Genomic DNA, 23,558 nt, shown 5'->3' on the forward strand with positions numbered 1-23,558 from the left:
GAAGACATTTATGCAGCCAAAAGACACATGAAAAAATGCTCATCATCACTGGCCATCAGAGAAATGCAAATCAAAACATCAATGAGATACCATCTCACACCAGTTAGAATGGCGATCATTAGAAAGTCAGGAAACAACAGGTGCTGGAGAGGATGTGGAGAAATAGGAACACTTTTACACTGTTGGTGGGACTGTAAACTAGTTCAACCATTGTGGAAGTCAGTGTGGCGATTCCTCAGGGATCTAGAACTAGAAATACCATTTGACCCAGCCATCCCATTACTGAGTATATACCCAAAGGATTATAAATCATGCTGCTATAAAGACACATGCACATGTATGTTTATAGCGGCACTATTCACAATAGCAAAGACTTGGAACCAACCTAAATGTCCAACAACAATAGACTGGATTAAGAAAATGTGGCACATATGCACCATGGAATACTATGCAGCCATAAAAAATGATGAGTTCATGTCCTTTGTAGGGACATGGATGAAACTGGAAACCAGCATTCTCAGCAAACTATTGCAAGGACAAAAAACCAAACACCTCATGTTCTCACTCACAGGAGGGAATTGAACAATGAGAACACATGGACACAGGAAGGGGAACATCACACACTGGGGCCTGTTGTGGGGTGGGGGGAGGGGGGAGGGATAGCATTAGGGGATATACCTAATGCTAAATGACGAGTTAATGGGTGCAGCACACCAACATTGCACATGTATACATATGTAACAAACCTGCACATTGTGCACATGTACCCTAAAACTTAAAGTATAATAATAATAAAATTTTTAAAAAAGTTAATATGAATAAAGAAATAGCCAAGTTAACTGACAAAAAAAAATTTACTTAATAAAGGTCTGAACCTAGGACCCATTCATTCTCTCATTTCTCTTTTCAAACATTTTATTCTTGAATTCAAGAACCTTATTTGAACAATATTCTAATGCTAGACAGTGATCCATGCACTGAGCCACAAACTAAATGCAATCATTTTCATACCAGAGGAACTTATGTTTAAGTGGAAGAAAACAATGGGGAGATATATAAAGCAATAGTTTATTTGAATATGGGATATTACAACAAAGGCATACAAATTGTTGCCATTTAACGCTGTAGGAGACTTTTTTTTTAACTTCTATTTTAGGTTTGGAGGTATATGTGCAGGTTTGTTTTATAGGTAAACTTGTGTAACAGGGGTTTGTTGTACAGATTTTTTCATCACCCAGGTACTAAGCCTAGGACCCAATAGTTATTTTTTCTGCTCTTCTCCCTTCTCTCACCCTCCACCCTCAAGTAGGCCTCAGTGTCTGCTGTTCCTTTTTTGTGTGTCCATGAGTTCTCATAATTTAGTTCCTACTTGTAAGTGAGAAGATGTGGTATTTGATTTTCTGTTCCTGTGTCAGTTTGCTAAGAATGATGCCCTCCATGTTACCACAAAAAAAAAAAAAACATTATTTCATCTTTTTTATGGCTGCATAGTATTCCATAGGGCATATGTACCATATTTTCTTTGTCCAACCTCTCATTGATGGACATTTAGGTTGATTTCAGTCTTTGCTATTGTGAATAGTGCTGCAATGAACATTTGCATGCATGTGGCTTTATGGTAGAATGATTTATATTCCTCTGGGTATATACCCAGTAATGGAATTGCTGGGTCAAAAGGCAGTTCTGTTTTTAGCTTTGAGGAATTCCCATACAGCTGTCTATAATGGTTGAACTAATTTATATTTCCACCAACAGTGTATAAGTGTTCCCTTTTCTCCAGAACTTTGTCAGCATTTGTTATTTTTTGACTTTTTATTAATACTCATTCTGACTGATGTGAGATAGTATCTCATTGTGGTTTTGATTTGCATGTCTCTAATGATCAGCGATATTGACCTTGTTTCATATGCTTGTTGGCAACATGTATGTCTTCTTCAGAAAGGTGACTGTTCATGTCTTTGCTCACTTTTTAAATGGGTTTTTTTTGTTCTATTCTTGCTCAGAGAAATCAGAGATGACATCAAGAAAAAAATGTAAAAACATCCCAGACTTATGGACAGGAGGAATCAATATCATTAAAATGGCCCTACTACCCAAAGAAATTTACAGATTCAATGATGTTCCTACCAAACTATCAAGAACATTCTGCGCAGAACTAGAAAGAACTATTTTAAAATCCATATGGAACCAAAAAGAGCCTGAATAGCCAAGGCAATCCTAAGCAAAAAGAACAAAGCTAGCGGCATCATGTTATCTGACTTCAGAAAACTACAGTACAGGGCTACAGTAACCAAAACAGCATGGTACTGGTACAAAAAGAGACACGTACTCCAATGGAACAAAATAGCCCAGAAATAAGGCTGCACACCTACAACCATCTCATCTTCAACTAGGTTGACAAAAACAAATAATGGGGAAAGCATTTTCTGTTCAATAAATCGTGCTGTAATAACTGGCTAGCCATGTGCAGAACATTGAAACTGGAACCCTTCCTTACAGCATATTCAAAAATCAAGTCAAGATTGATTAAAGAGTAAATGTAAATCCCAAAATTATAAAAGTTCTGGAAGACAACCTAGGCAAGACCATTCTAGACATAAAAATGAGCAAAGATTTCATGACAAAGATGCCAAAAGCAATCATGACACAAGCAAAAATTGACAAGTGGGATCTAATTAAACTTAGGAGCTTCTGTGCAGCAAAACAAACTACCAGCAGAATAAAGAGACAACCTAAAAAATGGGAGAAAATATTTGCAAAGTATGCATCTGACAAAGGTCTAATATCCAGCATCTATAAGGAACTTAAACCAATTTACAAGAAAAATAAATCATACTAAGATATTTTAATAGTCACTGAAATAGGGGAGCTTACTATCATGAATAAAGATGTTAAAGGAAGTCTTCTTTGTTATGGATATTCTATTTGCCTCTCCACAAGCACTCTGTCACCCCTTCTTACACATATTCGCATATACGAGGCCAACAGTTGAGTTGCTTCTGACTACCACTTGGCTCCAATTATTGAGCAATAACAGCAGGTGATCAGCAGATCAGAGGGGAAAAAGAACGAGACCAGGATGATCAACCTCAAAGTCACACCCTCCTTGCTGAAATTTGTTAGTTACTTCTCCCCTATGTAAACCACTCTTTTCCCAATTGATCCATCCCCAAAGCTAAAGGTATTGCTAAGTTCTGATAACTTGTTTCTTCTCTTGCTGTTTCAGAGTTAAGGATAGTAATGAGCTTTCCCACTTGCCATTCCAGGTATATTCACTGACCCTTCTTAGTTTTAATGAAGCCGTACCTTTGTAAGTATCCTATTCATTACTCTTTTTTTTCAGTTATTCTTTTTTAGAATACCAAGTCTTTATTTCCTGGGAACTCATTACCTGAATTTGAGAAGAGGCCCTCCCAAGGCTTTTCTCAATAAAGAATACATTTGGTAGCTCTGGGGAACTTTAGGATGGCTCATGTGGCTGGAAGGGAGTTTAGGAGTGATTAAAGAGATCAGACAGAAGGCAGCAGACAATTATTCTGCCTTTCTTAAGGAGTCCAGATTTTGTTTTAAATTTTAATGGGGAGCCAATGCTGGACTTTAAGCGGTGATATAATCATATTCAGGATAAAGTAAACAGGCTATAGAATCAGACTGCCTGAGTTTAAACCCTGGCTCTGATAATTATTTGCTTAGTAACCTTGGTCAGGTTACTTAACCCCTGCAATGGTTACTTTTATGTGTCAAATTGACTGGGCCTTGGGGTGCCTGGAATAAATGTTATTTCTGGATGTGTCTATAAAGGTGTATTGGATGAGATTAGCATGTGAATTGGTGGACTCAGTAAAAGAACATGGCTCTCCCAGTGTGGGTGGGCATCATCCAATCCATTGAAGGCCTAAATAGAAAAAAAGTACAAGAGGGAGGATTTGTTCCGTTCCTGCCTGCCTGTTTGAGCTGGGACACTGGTCTTCTCCCGCCCTTTGACTAGGGTTTACACCATAGGCTCCCCTGGTTTTCAGGACTTCCTAGAATAATTGAGGTTACACCTGCCAATCAAGAAAAATGACTACACAAGCCTCAATCATTTTAGAAGGTTTATTTGCCAAAGTTAAGGACGTGCACCTGGGAGACAGGTCTATGCCTTTCTCCAAAGATGATTTTGAGGGCTCCAATTTTAAAGGGGAAAGGGCTGGATATTGAGAATTACACAATTTTCATGTAAGAGGTGGGTAGAGAAAAATCGTCATTCATGCCTTTGTCTGGCTCGGTGAACCCGCGTTTTTTACATAAGATGACATAGACAAATGGAGCAGAGGAAAAATGCAGGGAATCTGCTTTTTATATGAGACAACATAGACAAAATGGACAGGGGAACAATCAGATATGTATTTGTGTCTAGTAGACCGGTCGGGGGGCAGGGGTGTGACTGCACCTGTTAAAATAAGCTATCAATTTACATTGCTATGGTAAAGTTTTAACACTAACACCTTAAAAGGTCTTGCAGCTCACTAGGAATTTCCTTGTGGGCAAAATATAGGGTAAGCATGTAGCTTTTCATCTTGTAGCCATCTTATTTAGGAACCAAAAGAATGTGGCAGGTTTGCGTGACCTAGTTCCCAGCTCGACTTTTCCCTTTGGCTTAATGAGTTTGGGATCCCAATATTTAATTTCCTTTCAGATGCCACTGGTTTTCGTGGATCTCCAGCTTACAGATGTCAGATTGTGGGGCTTCTCAGCCTCCACAGTCATGTGAGGCTCATCATCACTCTTCACTATGTGTAACCTGTTGGTTTTGCTTCTCAGGAGAACCTTCACTAATGCAAACATTTCGTGCCTCACCTTCCGTATATGTGAGTAGGAGATAGTAACAGCACCTGCACTTAAAGTAGATGTAAAAATAAGAGTTACTACATAAAAGTACTTAAAACAGAGCTTAGCACATTGTAAACAATTTACAAAATTAGCTATCATGATTATGTTTTCAAAAGGATCACCCTGGTTGTTCTACCAGGAACACACATAGCTGAAGGACAAAAGCAAAAGCAGACAGATGCCTGCAAATACTTTCCATGGTGCAGGTGAGAGATGAGGGTTTGCAGAAAGTGGAGACATCAAAATGTCATTGGACAGACATCCACATCCTAGCATTCTTGAGACCTATACTCAAGTCACCCAACATAACTCAGTCTCAGTCTCGCCTTTGAAGAGAAACTTACTGTGGCCTACTTTTTCTGGGTGTTGGGAAGATAAACCATCTGTTTGTGAAGTTCTTTAAGAGTATATGGTATAATTTGCATTTATTTTTTTCTTAAGTTCTTCTCCAGCTCCAATAGTGAGAGCAAGTTATTAGTAGTCTGTACATAACCTCCAAAATGACCACTAACCACTGGATACCATAGTAACCTGCAATAAATTTTAGAAATATGTCAGCCATTTAGGCAAATCTTCTATAATTTTAATTTAATTCTATTGATGAATGTTGAGGATAATCTCTTGAAATTGATTCCTATTGATTTGTGTCTAATGAAATTCAATTAAACCCTAGTGATTTGCATTGAACAAATTAAATTGCACAGACTAATTGGATTGAAGGCATTTTCACTGAGGTGGAGAGCATTCATGGAGATGAACCCACTGTGATATGGCTTTAATATGGGCCCCTGGAGTGATAGTTATTGGAAAATTATTAAAACTCAGCACATGTGTCGATTATTAAGAGCACGTTTTTTAAAGAAAGACGAACTGCATAGGTCTTGTAATTATATTAACTCTTTGGCTCCATCACCTGTAACTAGTTGAGGATTGGGTGTAAGGGCTGCTCTTCTAATGATTTTAACTTTAATTGTAAAGAATGAGGAATGCAATACATCTGAAGAGAAAAGGCAAGGTAGAGAAGGAGGCAAACATTCACTAAGCATTGGATGATTCTTTCGTGCCTTTGTTTTTTAAAATAAACATGCAGAATAAATCTGCATATAGCTGCCTGCCTTGAATACATCTTGTGTAATATTTCAGATCCTCTCAGACTTTCCTGTCCCTTATTTTAGCCACAATTGCAACAATCCCTATTTTAAGATGCATTGCATCCTGCTAGTGCCCCACCTCAGATCCTTGCCAGTCTTGTCATCTGGGACTTCACTGTTGACACTGCTGCAAAGGACATCACAGGAATCCACTGGGGGTTCATCTCTACATGCAACCTAGAAATGCAGGGGAGTTAGCAGCCCCAAGAGTTAAGCTTTGAATGACAATGAACAGCTTTGGGAGGCTCAGGAGGGCTGATCACTTGAGGTCAGGGGTTCCAGACCAGCCTGGCCAACATGGCAAAACCCCATCTCTACTAAAAATACAACAAAAAATTAGCCGGTCATGGTGGCGCATGCCTGTAATCTCAGCTACTTGGAGGCTGAGGCAGGAGAATTGCTTGAACCCAGGAGGCGGAGGCTGCAGTAAGCCAAAATCGCATCACTGCACTCCAGCCTGAGAGCCTGGATAACAGAGTGAGACTCTGTCTCAAAACAAAACAAACAAAAACAAACAATAAATGGGAGTTCATGAACTGAATGTCCTCCCAAATTTTTGTGTTGAAGCCCTAACCTCCAATGTGATGGTATTTGAAGGCAGAGTCCTTGGAGGTAATTGTGTTTAGATGAAGCCATGAGGGCAGGGCACTCATGAGCCCTCTTTATTTCTCTTTCTGCCATGTGAGGATATTTGCACTCGCGTCTCTGTGAAGAGACCACCAAACAGGCTTTGTGTGAGCAATAAAGCTGTTTATTTCACCTGGGTGCAGGCGGGCTGAGTCTGAAAAGAGAGTCAGCGAAGGGAGATGGGCTGGGGCCGTTTTATAGGATTTGGGTAGTTAAAGGAAAAAGGGGGGTTCTGTGGCGGGCAGGAGTAGGGGTCACAAGGTGCTCAGTGGGGGAGCTTTTGAGCCAGGATGAGCCAGGAGAAGGAATTTCACAAGATAATGTCATCAGTTAAGGCAGGAACAGGCCATTTTCCCTTCTTTTGTGGTGGAATGTCATCAGTAAAGGCAGAAACCGGCCATCTGGATGTGTACATGCAGGTCACAGGGGATATGATGGCTTAGCTTGGGCTCAGAGGCCTGACATTCCTGTCGTCTTATATTAATAAGAAAAATAAAATAGTGGTAAAGTGTTGGGACAGCGAAAATTTGTGAGGGGACGGTATGGAGAGATAATGGGCGATGTTTCTCAGGGCTGCTTTGAGGGGGATTAGGGGCGGTGTGGGAACCTAGAGTGGGAGAGATTAAGCTGAAGGAAGATTTTGTGGTAAGGGGTGACACTGTGGGGTTGTTAGAAGAAACATTTGTCATTTAGAATTATTGGTGATGGCCTGGATACAGTTTTGTATGAATTGAAAAACTAAATGGAATAAGAGAAGGAGAAAAACAGGTATTAAAGGACTAAGAATTGGGAGGACCCAGGACATCTAATTAGAGAGTGCCTAAGGAGGTTCAGCATAGCCTTGCCAGCAAAGATTATTTATTTACTTCAAGAGTTCAGAGTGGCAGTTTGGGGATAGCACCAGGAGATACCAGCTGTGTTGGCTTGGAGAAACAGTGTAAACCGGCAGTGTAAACAAGAGCAGGGCATGTATGAGTAGTTGAGAACGGTGAATAGGAGTATGACTAGACAGAAGATAGTAGGGATGACAAGTTTTTTGGGGCACAGTCCAAGTTGGTCTGGTGTTTGGAATGAGACTGGGGCCTAATAAAAAGGAGCGTCTATACAGGAGCTCAAATGGGCTGTCCCTTGTAGCATTCCCAGGACAGGCCTGAATTCTGAGAAGGAAAAGTGGTAAAAGTATTGTCCAGTCCTTTTTAAGTTGGTGGCTGAGCTTGGTGAGGTGTGTTTTTAAAAGACCATTAGTCTGTTCTACTTTTCCTGAAGACTGAGGACTGTAAGGGATATAAAGGTTTCAGTGAATACTAAGAGCCTGAAAAACTGCTTGGCTGATTTGACTAATAAAGGCTGGTCTGTTATCAGACTGTATAGAGGTGGGAAGGCTAAACTGAGGAATTATGTCTGACAGGAGGGAAGAAATGCCTGTGGTGGCCTTCTCAGACCCTGTGGGAAAGGCCTCTACCTATCCAGTGAAAGTGTCTACCTAGACCAAGAGGTATTTTAGTTTCCTGACTCGGGGCATGTTGAGTAAAGCTAATTTGCCAGTCCTGGGTGGTGGCAAATCCCTGAACTTGATGTGTAGGGAAGGGAGGGGGCCTGAATAATCCCCGAGGAGTAGTAGAATAGCAGACGGAACACTGAGAAGTTATTTCCTTGAGGATAGATTTCCACGATGGAAAGGAAATGAGAGGTTCTAAGAGGTGGGCTAGTGGCTTGTACTATAGCATAGCCTGCCTTTGCTGGTGTGTGGCGATTAGGCCTGGTGGAACTGCCATCAATAAACCAAGTGTGATCAGGGTGAGAAACAGGGAAGAAGGAAATGTGGGGAAATGGGGTGAATGTCAGGTGGATCACAGGGATGCAGTCATGGGGGTCAGGTGTGGTATCAGGAATAATGTGGGAGGCCGGACTGAAGTCCGGGCCAGGAACAATGGTAATTGTGGGAGACTCAACAAAGAGTGAGTACAGCTGAAGGAGCCAGGGAGCAGAAAGTATATGCGTCAGGTGTGAGGAAGAAAACAGATTTTGGAAATTATGAGAGCTGTAGAGAGTCAGTTGCACATAGTTTTTTAGTTTAAGGGCCTCTAAAAGTATTAGGGCAGTAGGAGCTGCTGCACAGAGACATGATGGCCAGCCTAAAACAGTAAGGTCAAGTTGTTTGGACAAAAAGCCTGCAGGACACTATCCCGGTCCTTGTGTAAGAATTCTGACTTCACAGCCCTGCACTTTGGCTGTATGTAATGAAAAGGGTTGGGATGAGTCAGGGAGAGCCAGGGTGGGGGCAGTCTCTAAAGCTATCTTCAAGGAATGGAAAGAGGAGTGGGGAAAGGATTTAGGATCTATGCGGTCAGCTAGGTTTCCTTTTGTGAGTTTATATAATGGTTTTGTTAGGATGGCAAAACCAGGTATCCAAAGGTGAAAGTATCCATCCATGCCCAGGAAGGAAAGGAGTTTTTGTTTTGTAGAAGGGGTTGGGGTTTGAGAGATTAGTTGGACACGATTGGCAGGGAGAGCACGTGTATTTTATGAGAATTATGCTGAGATAGGTAACAGATAAGGAAGAAATTTGGGCTTGACTGAAGTAATGGAGGCTGTCTGTGAAGCTTTGCAGCAGTACAGCCCAGGTAATTTGCTGAGCCTGATGGGTGTCTGGGTCAGTCCAAGTAAAAGTGAAGAGAGGCTGAGATGAAGGGGGCAAAGGAATAGTAAAGAAAGCATGTTTGAGATCCAGAACCGAATAATGGATTGTGGAGGGAGGTATTGAGGATAGGAGAGTATATGGGTTTGGCACCATGGGGTGGATAGGCAAAACAATTCAGTTGATAAGGCATAGATCCTGAACTAACTTGTAAGGCTTGTCTGGTTTTAGGACAGGTAAAATGTGTGAATTGTAAGGAGAGTGTATAGGCTTTAAAAGGCCATGCTGTAGCAGGCAAGTGATAACAGGCTTTAATTCTTTCAAAGCACGCTGTGGGATGGGATATTGGCATTGAGTGGGGTAAGGATGATTAGGTTTTAATGAGATGGTAAGGGGTGCATCATCGGTCGCCAAGGAGGGAGTAGCGGTATCTTATACTTGTGGGTTAAGGTGGGGGGATACAAGAGGAGGACGAAAAGGAGGCTTTGGATTGGGAAGAAGAGCAGCAATGAGATGTAGCTGTAATCCAGGAATAGTCAGGGAAGCAGATAATTTAGTTAAAGTGTCTCGGCCTAATAAGGGAACTGGGCAGGTGGGGATAACTAAAAAGGAGTGCTTAAAAGAGTATTGTCTAAGTTGGCACCAGAGTTGGGGAGTTCTAAGAGGTTTAGAAGCCTGGCTGTCAATACCCACAACAGTTATGGAGGCAAGGGAAACAGGCCCTTGAAAAGAAGGTAATGTGGAGTGGGTAGCCTCTGTATTTATTAAGAAGGGGAAGGATTTACCCTCCACTGTGAGAGTTACCTAAAGCTCGGTGTCTGTGATGGTCTACAGGGCTTCTGAGGAGATTGGGCAGCATCAGTCTTCAGCTGCTAAGCTGAGAAGATCTGGGAAGGAGTCAGTCAGAGAGCCTTGGGCCAGAGTTCCAGGGGCTCTGGGAGTGGCTTCCAGGTGAGTTGAACAGTCCAATTTCCAGTGGGGTCCCACACAGATGGGACACAGCTTAGGAGGAATGCTGGGCATTCCTTGGCCTGGTGGCCAGATTTCTGGCACTTGTAGCAAGCTCCTGGGGGAAGCGATTCTGGAGGAATGCCTGGCCACTGTAGTTTAGGCGTTTGGAAGTTCTTGTGTGCTGGAGGTGTGGCTGGGGTTTGTCTCACAGTGGAGGCAAGGAATTGCAACTCAGAAATATGTTGCTACTTGGCTGCCTCTACTGTATTATTGTACACCTTGAAGGCAAGGTTAATTAAGTCCTGTTGTGGGGTTTGAGAGCCAGAATTTAATTTTTGGAGTTTTATTTAATGTTGGGAGCAGATTGGGTAATAAAATGTATATTGAGAATAAGATGGCCTTTTGACCTTTTGGGGTCTAGGGCTGTAAAGTGTCTCAGGGTTGCTGCCAAACAAGCCATGAACTGGGCTGGATTTTTATATTTGATGAAAAAGAGCCTAAACACTATCTGATTTGGGATAAAGGAAAAGGAGCATTAACCTTGACTATGCCTTTAGTTCCAGCCACCATTTTAAGAGTAAATTGCTAAGCAGGTGGGGGAGGGCTAGCCACGGAACAAAACTGTAAGCCTGACCAGGTGTGAGGAGGGGAGGTGATAAAAGGATTATAGGGTGGAGGAGCAGAGGCTGAGGAAGAATTGGGACCTAGCTCGGCCTGGCGGGGAGGTGAGAGGTCAGATGGGTCAGTAGAAAAGGAAGATTAAAAAGACTCAGCAATGCTTGGGATTTGGACTGAGGGGACAGGAGGGAGAGAAAGAAGGAAGATTTGGGATGAGTTGCATTGGGAACAGAGACTAGGGAAGGACTGATGTGTAAAAGAATGCCTGGACATCAGGCATCTCAGACCATTTGCCTATTTTACAACAAGAATTATTTAGATCCTGTAGGATGGAAAAATTGAAAGTGCCGTTTTCCAGCTATTTGGAACTACTGTCGAGTTTGTATTGGGGTCAGGCAGCATCTCAGAAAAAAATAAGACATTTAGATTTTAGGTCAGGTGAGAGTTGAAAAAGTTTTAAGTTCTTAAGAACACAGGCTAAGGGAGAAGAAGGAGGAATGGAAGGTGGAAGCTTGCCTATAGTGAAGGAGGCAAGCCCAGAGAAAAGAGAGTAGAGACATGGAGAAGGGGTGAGGGGTTCTTGCCCTCCAGAAAAGCAGAGAAGGGGTCAGGGCACAGAAATAAGGGGTTGGGTCACAGAGATAAGAGGTCGGGGCATGGAAATAAGGGATCGGGGCACAGAGATAAGAGGTCGGGGCTCCTGCCCCTCCCCCAGAAAAACAGGACTTGCCGCTAAGGTTGAAGGAGAAGGAGTTGAGGGGTTCTTGCCCCTCCCCCAGAAAAGCAGGAGTTGCCACTAAGGGTGAAGGAGAAGGAGTTGAGGGGTTCTTGCCCCTCCCCCAGAAAAGCAGAGAAGGGGTAGAGACACGGAGAGAAGGGGTTGGGGTTCTTGCCCCTCCCCCAGAAAAGCGGGACTTGCCACTAAGGGTGAAGGACCAAGGCAGGCATCCCTGCATGGTCTGACACCTCTGAAACCTGGGTGAATAATCAGAGAGGCATCCCTGCAATGATTAAACACCAAGGGAAGGCTGCCTTCCCTAGTCCATGACTGGCGCCGGAGTTTTGGGTCCACGGATAAAACATGTCTCCTTTGTCTCTACCAGAAAATGAAAGCAATTGAAATTAAGGGAGAGATTGAAGTGTGGCACCAAGATTGAAAGGAGAAAGAGGTTGAGGGATTAGTGAGGGAGGTTGGAGAAGAGAGTAAAAAGAGGCCACTTACCAGATTTGAAATTGGTGAGATGTTTCTTGGGCTGGTTGGTCTGAGGACCTGAGGTCGTAGGTGGATCTTTCTCATGGAGCAAAGAGCAGGAGGACAGTGGATTGATCTCCCAAGGGAGGTCCCCCGATCTGAGTCATGGCACCAAATTTCACTCGCGTCTGTGTAAAGAGACCACCAAACAGGCTTTGTGTGAGCAATAAAGCTGTTGTTTATTTCACCTGGGTGCAGGCGGGCTGAGTCCAAAAACAGAGTCAGTGAAGGGAGATGGGGGTGGGGCCATTTTATAGGATTTGGGGTAGGTAAAGGAAAAAGGGGGTTTGTTCTCTGTGGGCAGGATTAGGGGGTCACAAGATGCTCAGTAGGGGAGCTTTTGAGCCAGGATGAGCCGGGAGAAGCAATTTCACAAGATAATGTCATCAGTTAAGGCAGAAACAGGCCATTTTCACTTCTTTTGTGGTGGAATGTCATCAGTTAAGGCAGGAACCAGCCATCTGGATGTGTATGTGCAGGTCACAGGGGATATGATGGCTTAGCTTGGGCTCAGAGGCCTGACAGACAGACACAACAAAAAGACTACCACCTGCAAGCCAGGAAAAGGACCCTCACCAGAAATCAAATTGGCCAGCACTTTGATCTTGAACTTCTCAGGCTCCAGAACCATAAGAAATAAACACTTGTTGTTTAAGCCACTCAGTCTATGGTATTTTGTTATCACAACCTGCCTTACTCCATTCTTGCTGGTACAACAAAATACCTCAGACCAGGGAATTTATACATTATGAAAACATATTGCTCACAGTTCTGGAGGACAGAACATTCAAGAACAAGGCATCAGTAGATTTGGTGTCTAGTGACAGCCTATTCCTCATAGATGGTGCCTTCTGTGTGTCCTCACATGGCAGGAAGAGCAGTTTTCTTCAAGCCTCTTTTGCAAGGGCACTGATCTCATTCAGGAAGGTGGAACCCTTATGACCTAACTGCATTCCAAAGGCCCCACCTCTTCATACCATCACCTTAGGGGTTAAGATCTCCATAAATGGCTTTGGGGAAACATAAATCTTCAGATCATAGCACAGCCTGAGCAGAATCATAGGTTAATCAATGCATCAATGCTTCCCCATTTATTTTCTTGAATTGGAGGTCCTGATATGCTCAAGGAACCAGTGACTTGACTCCACTTGTATCTTTGCATTGGCTTTTTCTCCCCTACAGCTTGGCTCCTGTACTGACTCCTGATTTCAAAAGATAGATAATGCTATAATTGAGCCTTTCTTTGAGGTTCTGCTTTCTGAGAAACCCAGGCTAAGCCAATTCATTTGCCCTCAATTCACCAATAAAATATATGAAGCTTAATATAGAGATTTAGCAAATATTTCACAACACACCATTTGTTAAGCCGGGATTCAGATCAAGGTCTACTTTACCACAGTGCCTCATGAGAGGAAGAGCCAATTGCTCACCCACAAGCCAGAGATCACGTGGTTCATGGTCTCTGATCTAATCCTTGGAGCTCCAGCATCGTCCCCTAGCTTCGCTCTCCAGCTTCCTAGAACTGGACTGACTGACATTCATTTACCTGAGCATATTTCTAATCCAATCAATCAGCAGTATTCAAGAGATGCTTCAGAAGTTTCTAAGAATTACTCTCTGGTGCTAAACACTCCAAATGATTCACATATAAGGAATATGACCTTTTTACTGCCACATGTCCTGACCTCCATTTTGTTGACCTGGGGTTCTTCCTAGATTTTCCACTGAGCACTGGTGGCTAACTGACTGGAGGACTGCTGCAGTCCCCTGGCCCTTGTTACTGAGGTCCCTTCATACCTGTGCTCCAGCAGGTCCTGGTCATCCTTGGGACAATTTTCTAACATGGATCCATGCCTGATGCACTGTAGGCCCCTAATAGCTGTGAGCAGAAAGGGAAAGGGCTGGAGATGCAGACAAATCCACGAATCCAGGTAATAGAGAAAGCTAAGGTAATTCATTCAATGATTACCAAATGCTGCATGCTTTCCCATCCCTGTAGAAGAGTTTGCTTTAAAGCCAGCAGGTACCTTCCTGAAAGCCAGCAGGTACCTTCCTGGGATCTTCCCTAGAAAATTTGCAATTGAGAGCTGCTAAAGAGAATAAGGATCTATTCACTCTGAAGCTCCTGTCACACTCATCTGTCATTACCCATGGACATAGGCTCAATGTCTTCAGGCGTTTTTTCTGATGCTCACAGTCTGGATGTATTCCTTGATAATTTTAATGCTTTAAGAATAAAGGGCCTCACATTTTTATTTTGAACTGGACCCGGCAAACTATTGGAAAGATAATAAAACTTAAACTCTAACTCATCTTGTTGGCAAGTACACATTCCAGGGCCTTGGAAGGGCCTGAGCAATGTGATCAAATGTTTCATTTGTGCTGAGAAAATTTGCAAAATTGATAGCATAACAATTGATAAAGATATGTCTCTCATCACATATTTATAAAACACTTCCATACACAAGGTCTTGTCTAATTCACATGGAATTCATGAGAGATTCCTGGGGCAAACATTATAACCCTCAAACTTGAAACTGGGCCATTTGGAATTCCCATAGAACCATGTTTACCTTTCTCTTAACACTTAACAGACTCTAACCTGTTGGTGATACTTTCATAGCAGGTCATAAGCTGCTAGAGAATAGAACCCATGTTTTATTATCCTTTGTAACCCCAGCATCCTATTCTGGGGCTGTTCAGCAAGCAGGCAATCCTAAATGTTTTTAAATCTGAACTTAATACTTTTGAAAGACTTTCCACGTAATACGACTTATGGCAGTATTCCTCTGTAACTAACAAGTGCTTGTGTCAGGGGGTAATTTTCTTTTTTTTCCCTCTATTTTTACCCTGCCCCCACCAAAGACTAAAAGGCACAAGAATCAAATGAGAGACAAAGAAAAATATTTTGAAAGGCTTTTAAGAAATTGTGATCCAAATAGTTTTCCTAATGAAGACCTGAGACATCTGTGAAATCCTGGGTAATGAGCTCATTCTGCCTGGTAACTAAGGAGGCAGTGCGTACTCCAGCAGGTCAGAAATACATCCATATGTTCACATTTCTCAGTAGCATCTGGGCATTCCTATGCTGAAACCTAGAATAGCAGAGTCAGGAAGGAATTGGAGAGCATGTGTTCCAGAGCCCATTTCATGCTCAGGCGATGGGGATTCAATGAGGATGCCTGGGGAAGATGTTCAGGATCACAAGTCAGAGCCAGACCGAAGATGAGAAGTCCTCACCCTTAGGGGTCACAGGGAAATATTTCCAGTTTTACGCTTTCACTTCTGGTTCATGTTTCTTTCACCCTCTCTTACTTAAAAACAAACAAACAAATAAAACATAAAATAACTAAAAGAAGCAACATATTATTTCTGATGTTTCTACCTGGATGTGAGTCTGAAATAAATCAGATAAATTCTACTTCAAATTGTGAGGACCTAGCTGTCTCCAAACTTACTATTCAAGTCAGACAACAACAAGATAACAAGGCTACCAGAAATATGATTGGAATTTTGAAGTTTCCATCAAAAAGGCAGGACTGGGACCGAATCTCCAGACATTACTTGTCCTGCTTCTTGTAACACTATTAATTTCAGTTTGGTTTTGTTGAGCCCCTTACAGTAGAGGCTGTCTTACCCTCCCCATTTCTAAAAATCCCTAGGGAGGTGACTGAAGTCACATATCCATCCCTGACCCCACGGAGACATGCCTATGGGTGGAAAGAATATTTTGATGGGCTTCAAAAGCTTTGTCCTCGATAAACTCTGCTCCACGACTGTCTCACCTTTGTCTGCTCTCCTTACATGGCTTCTCATTCCCTCCTACTAATGTTTCCTTCACACATGCCCTGGGGACTTGTACCACGCAGTATCCTCTGTAGCATGCACTATTCTTCCTCTACCTCATCACATCGATCTTTCGTTTAGCCTGGTGGTCTTAGACTCACCTCACTGTAACTGACCTCTGATGAGGATCCTTTTGTCACAAATGCTTCAGACACAATGAGAAGGTTGCAGCTCTCCACATGAGCAAACCTCCTCCTCATATCTAGGACTGTGCACATGGAATAAGATGTGCCCCCCAATCAACACAGCACCATCTCCTGAAACTCATCCTCATTCTACAGTCTCAGCTTTGATGGAACTTTCTCCCTGAAATATTCCTGGGCTTCCTAAAGTTGAATCATCTTTTCTGTGTTCCCATACATATCATTGTTCCCTCTCCTTTGGCTGTAATTAATACACTGGATTAAACCAGCCCATTTATATGTGTGTGTCTCCAAATTTAACCCTAAAGTACTTGAGGTAAGTAACTGCGTATTTTTTCAAGGTATTTCCAGCACCTCTTAAAGTATCCATGTCATTAATAAATATTAAATAGCCAAATGACACAGTTGGAATTCATTCCAAGGTCTTCAATTTGATAGCTGAGCATTTATTAAATAAATATTTTAATGCTTATTTTGTACCAGGTAGAGGTTCCTTCCTGGGGAAAAAGCACAGAGAAAAGCAGATGAGAATCCTCTCTTGGAGATTCTATTGCAGAACGAGGGAGGCATGAGACAGATAAGAAACAAGGAAAGAAAAAACAAATAACTCATGGAGAAAAATAAAGAAAAGGATGAGTTGTATTAATGCTATAAAAGAGAATAGCATGACAGACTGGTGAGGTGAGGCAGGAAAAGCCACTTCAGACAGGATGTTCCGTGAAAGCTATGTGAAAACCTGGCATAGCCCATATAGCAATCTGGGAGAAGTGTCCCTCCAGGCCAGGAGGTGGCCAAACAAGTGCCCTTGGGCTGAAACCTCATGAGTCAACTTTTTCAAAGAATAGAAATTAAGCCAGAGTGGTGGAGCACAGGAAGCTCCACTTCCAAACAGCTTCCATGTTTGGAAGGACCAAGGACAGTAAGATGGATCATTGATTGGGCAATGGACTTCTTGGCCATGACTAGGAATTTGGAGTTATTATAAGTAAAAAATTCAAGCTCTTGATAGCTTTTCATTACTGCTGTGATACAACCTAAACCATGGTCTGAATCATCCCCCTGGTTTCTGGTGAAATGTGGGATATAGGTAGCTCAGAGGGAAGCAGGGCATTCAGTAATTTTATAGTTATCCAGGCAAGAGATGATGTTGACCTAAGCCAGTGGGTTAACAGTGGCAGTGCAAATAAATAGACACATAAGACTTGCTGGCAGATTTGTATTTTGGAGTGAAACAAAATAATCAAGAAAACCTGTTGTTTTGTGTTTGGATAACTGGGTGTGTGGTAAGCAGTTTACTGAGGAAGAAATGGAAAAGAGTATTATCAACAAAAATCAGTAATTCTATTTTTGGCCTTTAAAGTTTAACGTAAGTTCATACATGATGTTCAACTGTCATACAGGAGATTTTCTAAATGAGTCTGGACTTCAGGAGACTGGTCAGCACTGAAGAGAGAAATCTGGAGTCTTGAGTAGATATGATTCTACTTTAAGATATAAGACTAGATGAGAGAGAATGTAATAGAGAAAAGATATTCAGAACTGAGCTCTGGGTACTTCAAAATAGAATTTCAGAGGAAATAGCACCAATGAGTAAAAGGAAAGTAAAGGGCTGATGAAGAAGTCGTGGAAACAAACTATTTCAACAAGGTGGGCATGATAGGAACAAGTCATGGGAAAAAATGGCAGCTACCATTTATAAGCATTTCCTCACTGGCCATTAGTGATTGTGAGAGATGCCATATCCTACTCAGACTGCAGGAGTTGATCTCTGCATTTGCCAAAAATGGAGAGTACTGGTCTTCTTCCTACCTCAATAGCGGCCTTTTCCTCATTTTCCTGGTATCTAAACCTTGGAGTGCCCAAAGCTCATAGCTCTGGCTTTTTGTTCAGTCTATTTCTAGAATTTTAATGCCCTCTAGAAGATGAGAACTTTCTCATTGAAATCTATTAACCCTGATTCCAATAAAGAGCTATCAGGGAACAGCTCTATTTTGATATTTCACAGTAACTCAAGCTCAAAATACCCAAATCTGAAATGGTAGTTTCAGAAGATCTAGCATGGAGCTAATGAAGCTGAAGCTTCAGGACCGTCACTTACACTGATTCCTTCTAACTTCCAGTAGCTAATTGAGAGTTTTTGTTGCTGTTGTTGTTGTTTTTTAAGAGAGCTGCCAAATTCTGCCTTTATGTCCCACAGGATCTGGATTCACTACTGCTTGTTTTCTCCTCCCTAACTCCATTCACTATCCCAATTAGTGGTAACTCCATCCTCCTAGATGGTAAACCAAAAAATCTTGAAATAACTCAGTATTTCTTTATTTCTCCCATATTTCATGTATTATCCAATCCACTAGTAAAGTCTACCCACTCCATCTTCAAATTATCCTCAGAATCTTTTGTCTTCATGGCTGTCACCCTAGTTTCAACCACTGTCTATCACCTGAGAAATTTAAAAGCTTCCTCACTGGGCTACCTGCTTCCTCTTTTGCTCTGCATTGTTCTATTTTGAACAGCATCTGGAACATTCCTTCTTTATTTAAGGTCATGTCATAGCATGTCTATGCTCAAGATCACTAATGATGTTCTCATCTCAGAGTAAACATTGAAGTCATCAGTATGGGCTCAAGGCCTATATATGGTCAGCTCTAGGCCACCCTCCCCATGTCTTTCCCTACAACCGTCTCCTGTTCTCACTCCACTCCAGCAACACTAACCCACTTTCTTGCTGTTCCTTGTTTCTGTCATAGGACTCCCAACCTTACTCCCTAGCCCTGCAATCCCTCCCCCTTCCCCCAACACAGACACTCATGCATGGATCATTCTCTCTGTCTGCTCAAATGTCACCTTATCAGAAAGCTTCTGTAGCTGCCCTCTCAAAGGAGTACACATAGCTCCTTTTTTCTGCAGGACACTCTATCTGCCTCTTCTGCTCTACCTCTTTGTCAATATATTTTTGCCCCGTGACTACATAGAATGCAATTATTTGTCTATGTTCTGTCATCCCTCAACTAGAATATTACTATGAATACAGGGACTTGTCTTTATTTTTAACAGCACTGTATTCTTCATACTATGTCCTTGAAAAGCATTTGATAAAGGTAGAATAGGTTGTAAGCAATTTCAATAAATTAAGTACAATGTGTGCCAATGTGCCATGTAAGCTCTTAAGCCCTTTGTACGTGAAAGTGGCCATTTCCAGAAATGAATCCAGCCTGTATCTTATAATCTCCAGACAGAGAAGTCATTTCTCTCCAGGTTCTGTGTTCTGTCCTTTTCTCTTCCCAGGGCTCTCTCCGTGTTACAAATCTCAAGCTTTTAAGCTTTCTGCTTTTCTCCCAAAACATCCAGCTCTGAGAAATTAATATGATAATCATTTATTCACCCCTTGGTGTGCGTTTATGTCAGGGAGGTACCTGTCTCTCACAGAGATAAATGCATTATACACCTCAAGTTTAGTGTGAAATAAAATGCTCTGTCTTCTGATAAAAGATTTTTTTTTCTCTTTTAAAGCAGCAGCAGCAGCAGTTTGGAGAGGTTTATTTAAAACAAGGCAGAATTCCCTACTGCCCTAAAAGCCTCAACTTGGAAAACAGCACGGTGAATGGAAGAAAACCAGGCCTGGGGACTGAGGTGCTGCTGTGGCTCTCATCTTGATAAGAAGAAAGGATGAGCACCAACTTACCCCAGCTTCTGTCCTTCATCTGTAACACATTTGCTGCTACAGATTGTGTCTGTATAGAGAAGAGAGAAGACGCAAAGCTCTTCTTCCAGTCCTTGAAGTCTGCAGCCTGGGTGTCTGCAGAGGACAATGCCTTGTTCTTTAAGATGCCCAGCATGGCACTGCAGTACATCTATAAAAAATGCAAGTGAGATAAAATATAAAAATAAGAATTAAAAATTAAATACAAGATAATAGAAGGAAAATAACACAATTATGCAATGTGAAAAAATGTAAGAATGTAAAAAAAGGAAATATTTTAATTAGAAAAATAAAGTAAAATAATGTGTAAATATAGAAAAATTAAGAAAAGAATCAACAAACTAGAGAAAAATGGAAGTACATAAATCTTAGATAAAATTAAAAATCATAGGCTAATCTATGAAAAGCAAAAGGAAAGAAAGTCCTGACAGAAAATAACCCAAAAGAGAAAGTAAAGAAAAAATAAGGGAGAAAGAAAGTCAAGAACAGAAAATGTAAAGAAACAGAAATAATGTTAAGAAAAAGAAAAAAAAAATTAGAGGGGGATGTGGATGAATGCAGGCAAAAAAAAAAAAAAGGAAAGAATAGAGAAAGTGAAAATTAAGGAGAGAGGGAGGGAAAGGAAATCATTAAAATCAAAAGAAAAAATAATTATTAAGGAAAACAAATTAGAAAATAAAAATGTAGTTAAGGAAGAAATAAAAGTAAGAAAGGAATATAAACAATGAGAAAACAGAAATGCAAGTGATCAAAAGTCATAAGACACAAAAGTAAAAGAAAAAATAAAAGAAACCTAAGAAAGTAATAGAAATACCAAAAGCAAAATAGAACGTGAAAATAATACAGACAGTAAATAAAATCATGATTAAGTAAAAACTAGAAAATAAGGTAAAAAAAATAAAGCAAAGAAATCAAGTGAAAAAGAAAAGGAAGTATGGATGCACAGACTCTCTCTGGACGGGAGAAGGAGACACCACTGCTTTACTGTGACAACACGAGTGCTCCACCTTGAAATGAGGCTGTTGGGCAGAAATGGAGAAAACATTGGGTTTTGATGAGTGAATGCAGTTCCCCAAAAGCCTTTCTTCCAGTTACACTTTCGGACTGGTGAGGGTGAGCTATTGATAATATTATTTAATCCCCAAATTACAGGTGCATCATATCTTGAACAAGATCAGGGACATAGGAGTTTACTGTGGAAGATGATGATGAGAGAGAAGAGGATAAAGAACTAAAAGTTAAGAATCAGACCGGGCACGGTGGCTCACGCCTGTAATCCTAGCACTTTGGGAAGCCAATGTGGATAGGTCACTTGAGGTTGGGAGTTCAAGACCAGCCTGGCCAACATGGTGAAATCCCGTCTCTACCAAAAAATACAAAAATTAGCCAGGCGCACCTGTAGTCCCAGCTACTCAGGAGGCTCAGGCAAGAGAATCGCTTGAAATCAGGAGGTGGAGGTTCCAGTGAGCTGAGATCACACCACTGCACTCCAGCCTGGGGAACAAAATGAGGCCCTGTCTCAAAAAAAAAAAAAAAGAAAAAAAAGTTAAGAATCATAAATTTAAAGCTAATGAACATAACAATGGCAAATAAAAGATAATAAAGCCATATGCTAAAAATACAAAATAACTAAAAATGAATGAATTTGTGAAGAAGAAAAATAGGTAGACAGAAAGACAGGGTGGAAGGAAGAAAGGAAAGGAGGAAAAATACTATACCAAGGAAAAGAGAGCAAATTTTAAAGAAAACAGAAGAATAAAAAAGAAAAACTAGTAAGTTGTACTTGAAATCTGGCTATTTCATTGAAACACCTTTGCTATTGTGTATGAAGAATCAATAACATGGACAGGGAAGAAAGAAGTTTTATAATTATCTTTCAAAAGCTCTTATTTCTCCAGTCTCCGTTAAGGTATGAAGCATCTGCAAAAAGTCCTGCAAAAGTGTCAAGATAGAATTACCTTTCTGAATCATTATTTCTTTTGTAGCAATTAACCCCCTGAATAATAAAGTTATGGAAATGAATGATAGAGCCAACCTGAGGAAATTAATCAGCAAGCCTGGGAATACAATTTGGGTCTCCTTAACAATATTCCAACTTAATTGAAAACAAGGACAGTTAGGTTGGTTTTTGGTCGTTTATGTCTTTAATATGTAATTTTCATAAATGAAAGCTTCATATTGCACTTTGGGGATGCTAGTTACAGAGTACTTTATGAGTTTTACTGCAAGGACATGCAGTAATGTATATGCCAGCCTCTTATATGACAACTATTGAATTTACACTTTCAACTCTTTTAAAATATAAACATGTGGATTGCATACTCCTATGTTTTGCATTGCTTGTGAAATGTTGAGAAGGCATTGTGTTGACAAATGCAGCATGACATTAATCCAAGTGCATGATCCCCCTTCTGCTTGCCCCTAACTTCCCATTGCAGCCTGATGGTATATATATGTGAGTTTATTCTTTGTGATTTCTGCAGAACATCATCTAACAACACAGGGACACTATCAGAAGAAGATCAAGAAAGGTTATGCCCTTTGGAGTCAATTTTGAGGTTCCCTATCACACTGGAAAGTAACAGACCTCAGACAACGGATTACTAACCACACTTCACTGAAAGCACCATCAGAGAAACATGTGACAAAGACATGGAGATCAATGTGCTACTCTGAAATATCTCTGCATTTCCCCAAGACTGTCCTGAAAGACCGGCAATGGAGAATAGTTGTACCAGGAGTGGAGTGGTCAGAAGTGTCTGTCTTTGTCATACATTGTTAGCAATTTTGGTTGTTTCTCAATAAACATTTTTAAAATTTATTTTCCCTAAATTGTTCACTGTTCACATTCATCCATTTATCCACTTACTCAATAATTATTTTTTGAGTATCTATTCTGCGGTGAAATTAAAGACCAAAGTAGGGGATAGAGAAGTAAAGTTGAGATCACTGGGCTTTATTACTTTTTAAAGCCAGGGGATAGCAATGACGTCAGCTTGAGAATGAGTTACAATAGCAACCAGTAAAGGATAGCACTGGCTTTAAACAAAAATAAACCACCAGAATATATTTTCTGATTTATCTGTGTTTCTGATGAGGACATCCGTTTATCTATTTTAAATGAAGTGTTGCTAGATACCCACCAGTTTTCAAGAATCTAACCACTGGGTAAATAAAAGGAAAAAATGGGAAATTCTGACACAAGAGTGAAATATGAATGAGTGAACATAGAGAGCTATGAGGTTCTCATACTGTAGATGGCATTTCTGTTGATCTTGGTTGCGTTAGAACACAGCTGCTAAAGTCCAGGGTCACCTTTGCTGAAGGTCAGTTACAGCCCATTATGAGTAAAGATATGTGGATGGAGAAATCTAGAAGAGCAGAGATAAATAGTATTTAGGTGTTTTAGGAGGCTTGAAGCATGGCATAGGAATCTGGTCACGGTGCATTTTAAATAATGAACCATCTATCAAAAAAGAAAATGAGCTGTGGCTCCCACCTGTCATCCCATCTACTTGGGAGGCTGAGGTGGAAAGATCACTAGAGCCCAGGAGTTACAGTTCCAGACCAGTTTAGACAACATAGCGAGACCACGTTTCTAAAAGAAAAGAGAGACAGAGAGAGAGAGAATGCCACTTGAGAAGATGAACGTCAAACACATCATATGGTTTTCAATTGATATGTGATGGTATTGAAATTAAAAATAATTGAGGAGCATATGGTCATATCAAGAATTACAAAATGTTTGTGAAAATGAGTC

The 23,558-nt window shown here is 41.0% G+C and overlaps 1 long non-coding RNA gene across 1 annotated transcript in view; it reads right to left on the reverse strand.

The window, feature by feature from the left end:
• Positions 1-5,216: 5,216 nt before the first annotated feature.
• The window catches only part of LOC100973342 (uncharacterized), a 28,280-nt gene continuing 9,938 nt past the window's right edge, over positions 5,217-23,558 (reverse strand). The window contains exons 2-5 of the long non-coding RNA XR_008955900.1: positions 19,781-19,949; positions 12,080-12,237; positions 6,103-6,200; positions 5,217-5,403 (exon numbers count right to left, since the gene is read on the reverse strand). This is a non-coding gene — a long non-coding RNA (uncharacterized LOC100973342). The remainder of the gene's footprint in view (positions 5,404-6,102; positions 6,201-12,079; positions 12,238-19,780; positions 19,950-23,558) is intronic.

Source organism: Pan paniscus, chromosome 7, assembly GCF_029289425.2.
Source record: "Pan paniscus chromosome 7, NHGRI_mPanPan1-v2.0_pri, whole genome shotgun sequence".
Classification (NCBI taxonomy): Eukaryota; Metazoa; Chordata; class Mammalia; order Primates; family Hominidae; genus Pan; species Pan paniscus.